This window comes from Schistocerca americana, unplaced genomic scaffold (assembly GCF_021461395.2).
Source record: "Schistocerca americana isolate TAMUIC-IGC-003095 unplaced genomic scaffold, iqSchAmer2.1 HiC_scaffold_646, whole genome shotgun sequence".
In the NCBI taxonomy this organism is placed as follows: domain Eukaryota; kingdom Metazoa; phylum Arthropoda; class Insecta; order Orthoptera; family Acrididae; genus Schistocerca; species Schistocerca americana.
This window is the reverse complement of record NW_025726397.1, coordinates 37,501-42,500: the sequence shown is the minus strand read 5'-3', so window position 1 is coordinate 42,500 and position 5,000 is coordinate 37,501. Positions and strand designations below refer to the sequence as shown.

Sequence of the window (5,000 nt, the reverse complement as noted above, 5' to 3'; positions counted from 1 at the left end):
AACCTAACCTATATTGGGCCTTAACCTAACCTATATTGGGCCTTAACCTAACCTATATTGGGCCTTAACGTAACCCACGTTGCGCCTTAACCTAACCTATATTGTACCTTAACCTAACCCATATTGTACCTTAACCTAACCCATATTGTACCTTAACCTAACCTATATTGGGCCTTAACCTAACCTATATTGGGCCTTAACCTAACCTATATTGGGCCTTAACCTAACCTATATTGGGCCTTAACGTAACCCACGTTGCGCCTTAACGTAACCCACGTTGCGCCTTAACGTAACCCACGTTGCGCCTTAACGTAACCCACGTTGCGCCTTAACGTAACCCACGTTGCGCCTTAACCTAACCCATATTGCGCCTTAACCTAACCCATATTGCGCCTTAACCTAACCCATATTGCGCCTTAACCTAACCCATATTGTACCTTAACCTAACCTATATTGTACCTTAACCTAACCTATATTGTACCTTAACCTAACCTATATTGGGCCTTAACCTAACCTATATTGGGCCTTAACCTAACCTATATTGGGCCTTAACCTAACCTATATTGGGCCTTAACCTAACCTATATTGGGCCTTAACGTAACCCACGTTGCGCCTTAACGTAACCCACGTTGCGCCTTAACGTAACCCACGTTGCGCCTTAACGTAACCCACGTTGCGCCTTAACGTAACCCACGTTGCGCCTTAACGTAACCCACGTTGCGCCTTAACCTAACCCATATTGCGCCTTAACCTAACCCATATTGCGCCTTACCCTAACCCATATTGCGCCTTAACCTAACCCATATTGTGCCTTAACCTAACCTATATTGTACCTTAACCTAACCCATATTGTACCTTAACCTAACCTATATTGTACCTTAACCTAACCTATATTGTACCTTAACCTAACCTATATTGTACCTTAACCTAACCCATATTGCGCCTTAACCTAACCCATATTGCGCCTTAACCTAACCCATATTGCGCCTTAACCTAACCCATATTGCGCCTTAACCTAACCCATATTGCGCCTTAACCTAACCCATATTGCGCCTTAACCTAACCCATATTGCGCCTTAACCTAACCCATATTGCGCCTTAACCTAACCCATATTGCGCCTTAACCTAACCCATATTGTACCTTAACCTAACCCATATTGTACCTTAACCTAACCTATATTGTACCTTAACCTAACCTATATTGTACCTTAACCTAACCTATATTGTACCTTAACCTAACCTATATTGGGCCTTAACCTAACCTATATTGGGCCTTAACCTAACCTATATTGGGCCTTAACCTAACCTATATTGGGCCTTAACCTAACCTATATTGGGCCTTAACGTAACCCACGTTGCGCCTTAACGTAACCCACGTTGCGCCTTAACGTAACCCACGTTGCGCCTTAACGTAACCCACGTTGCGCCTTAACGTAACCCACGTTGCGCCTTAACGTAACCCACGTTGCGCCTTAACGTAACCCACGTTGCGCCTTAACCCAACACACGTTGCGCCTTAACCCAACACACGTTGGGCCTTAACCCAACACACGTTGGGCCTTAACCCAACACACGTTGGGCCTTAACCCAACACACGTTGGGCCTTAACCCAACACACGTTGGGCCTTAACCCAACACACGTTGGGCCTTAACCCAACACACGTTGGGCCTTAACCCAACACACGTTGGGCCTTAACCCAACACACGTTGGGCCTTAACCCAACACACGTTGGGCCTTAACCCAACACACGTTGGGCCTTAACCCAACACACGTTGGGCCTTAACCCAACACACGTTGGGCCTTAACCCAACACACGTTGGGCCTTAACCCAACACACGTTGGGCCTTAACCCAACACACGTTGGGCCTTAACCCAACACACGTTGGGCCTTAACCTGCTCTGTAATTGTCATACGACGCGTTAAATTAGTGTGGTGTTGCCTAACTGCAACCCCCGCAATATAGTTTGCTACTCGCACTGCCTGGTCCCCAGAGTATCGCTTCATGTTAAACACCTTGCAGCTATACACTGTAATGCGGATGGCAGCAGGACGTACATGCTCAATGCCCTTCGCAGTTGTTCATTGGCATTTGCATGGCGAAGCACAGCCTACGTTGTGGTACGGCGTGTGTCAACTGTCCGCTGATGTTGTACGTCCAAATCACACACTGTACTGCACATTGGTCCTCATGTACTGAATGATACATCGTGGTACATGTGTGACCGTACCACGACTGCGCCAACAACGGCGAACCATACGGTCCAAATATTGTGCACTCAGCTACGTGTCGTCTCCCTATAAGAGCTGGATTGCAGTATGGTATGCCGTGGATGGCGATCAGCATGAGCCGTCTGTTGATGTAGTGGCGCGTGTTGTCAGACGTAGTCGTCTCTTCTCACACACCGTGATAGCATGGTGCACTGCGTTCCACATCTGCGACATGCGACAGAGGCCGGTTGACAGTCGTTCGCGCAATGGACATCGCATACGTACGGGGGCCACCTTCCACGTGTTCGCGAAGCGTGCACATGTTGTTGCGTGTATGTGGGCAGACATAGTGTGTCGTGACACCTGACACAGGCATGCAACAATCGTTGAATTTGCAAATGGCGATGGACGTCTACGTTTGCTGGTGACGTTACGCAAATGAACAACTGGTAAACGGTTGTGGTGCGGTTGTTCTCGCTAGAGGTGAATCAGTGATGGCGACGATCGGTTGAGCTACCAACCGGTTGTTTCAGCGATACCCACCATGCCCACGAACGTGAATGGCATGTGGGTGTGAAGCGATACGCGGCGGTGGCTGGGTGGGACCGTCCCCGGCCGGTGAGGGGGGGCCTCCCGGCGTGCTGGCCGCGCGGTGCGTGGGCGCACGCGCTACAGCCGGCTGGTGGGGGCGGCCAGTGGCAGGCGCGCCGGCCGACGGAGGCGGCAGGCGGCGCAGCTGCGCGCCGGCGCACCCTGCACGCGGCGCCGTGCGGCCAAAGTAGGTCCTCGCGGGCCCGGTGCGAAGCGCGGTGGACATCTGCAGTGTGCTGGTCCGATTGAGGACTGTGTGCGCTGAGGATGCGCCGCCGCCCGGCGCTCGGCGCCGCGCCGCCCGGCGCTCGGCGCCGCGACGCCGTCTGCTGCTCGGTCGCCTCTGCGGTTCTCGCAGGTGGTTTGTATCGCAGCTGTGCGGACGTGTTGGCGCGTGCGCTGTGCTGGGAGAGTTCGCTTCGGCACCCAAGTGGGGCTTTTGTCCTTCTGTGGCGCTGGCGTTGGAGCTGCCGGCCACCGTAGGTGGCGCGTGTTGTCTCCCGCCGGCAATGCCACGACAGCACGCTCCCGGGCCTCTGTCGGCAGCGGCAAGCTCAGTTGGGAGCACGGGTGGTCGCACCTAAAGCGTCTACTCGCCAAACTCCGGGCGATTGCGCCTCTCTCGAACCCGACCAAGTACTTAGGACGGCGCTGCGCGCCGCCGGGACCTGAGAGGGTTTCGAGGTGTATTGTGCAGGGGAGCTCAGCCTCCTCCTGTTTGCAGAATAATTGAGCGGACGCTTGCGTGTTCGCGCGGGCCCCCGGGACACACTCCCGGGCGGCCGGCTGCTCAGCTCTAGTTGACGCAGCTCCCTGGTTGATCCTGCCAGTAGTCATATGCTTGTCTCAAAGATTAAGCCATGCATGTCTCAGTACAAGCCGCATTAAGGTGAAACCGCGAATGGCTCATTAAATCAGTTATGGTTCCTTAGATCGTACCCACGTTACTTGGATAACTGTGGTAATTCTAGAGCTAATACATGCAAACAGAGTCCCGACCAGAGATGGAAGGGACGCTTTTATTAGATCAAAACCAATCGGTCGGCTCGTCCGGTCCGTTTGCCTTGGTGACTCTGAATAACTTTGGGCTGATCGCACGGTCCTCGTACCGGCGACGCATCTTTCAAATGTCTGCCTTATCAACTGTCGATGGTAGGTTCTGCGCCTACCATGGTTGTAACGGGTAACGGGGAATCAGGGTTCGATTCCGGAGAGGGAGCCTGAGAAACGGCTACCACATCCAAGGAAGGCAGCAGGCGCGCAAATTACCCACTCCCGGCACGGGGAGGTAGTGACGAAAAATAACGATACGGGACTCATCCGAGGCCCCGTAATCGGAATGAGTACACTTTAAATCCTTTAACGAGTATCTATTGGAGGGCAAGTCTGGTGCCAGCAGCCGCGGTAATTCCAGCTCCAATAGCGTATATTAAAGTTGTTGCGGTTAAAAAGCTCGTAGTTGAATTTGTGTCCCACGCTGTTGGTTCACCGCCCGTCGGTGTTTAACTGGCATGTATCGTGGGACGTCCTGCCGGTGGGGCGAGCTGAAGGCGTGCGACGCGCCTCGTGCGTGCTCGTGCGTCCCGAGGCGGACCCCGTTGCAATCCTACCAGGGTGCTCTTGAGTGAGTGTCTCGGTGGGCCGGCACGTTTACTTTGAACAAATTAGAGTGCTTAAAGCAGGCAAGCCCGCCTGAATACTGTGTGCATGGAATAATGGAATAGGACCTCGGTTCTATTTTGTTGGTTTTCGGAACCCGAGGTAATGATTAATAGGGACAGGCGGGGGCATTCGTATTGCGACGTTAGAGGTGAAATTCTTGGATCGTCGCAAGACGAACAGAAGCGAAAGCATTTGCCAAGTATGTTTTCATTAATCAAGAACGAAAGTTAGAGGTTCGAAGGCGATCAGATACCGCCCTAGTTCTAACCATAAACGATGCCAGCCAGCGATCCGCCGCAGTTCCTCCGATGACTCGGCGGGCAGCCTCCGGGAAACCAAAGCTTTTGGGTTCCGGGGGAAGTATGGTTGCAAAGCTGAAACTTAAAGGAATTGACGGAAGGGCACCACCAGGAGTGGAGCCTGCGGCTTAATTTGACTCAACACGGGAAACCTCACCAGGCCCGGACACCGGAAGGATTGACAGATTGATAGCTCTTTCTTGATTCGGTGGGTGGTGGTGCATGGCCGTTCTTAGTT

The 5,000-nt window shown here is 52.8% G+C and overlaps 1 non-coding gene across 1 annotated transcript in view; it reads left to right on the top strand.

The window, feature by feature from the left end:
* The first annotated feature begins 3,611 nt into the window (after positions 1-3,611).
* Positions 3,612-5,000, top strand: part of LOC124588556 — a 1,910-nt gene continuing 521 nt past the window's right edge. Inside the window, exon 1 of the ribosomal RNA XR_006975759.1 lies at positions 3,612-5,000. This exon is cut by the window's right edge and continues 521 nt beyond it. This is a non-coding gene — a ribosomal RNA (small subunit ribosomal RNA).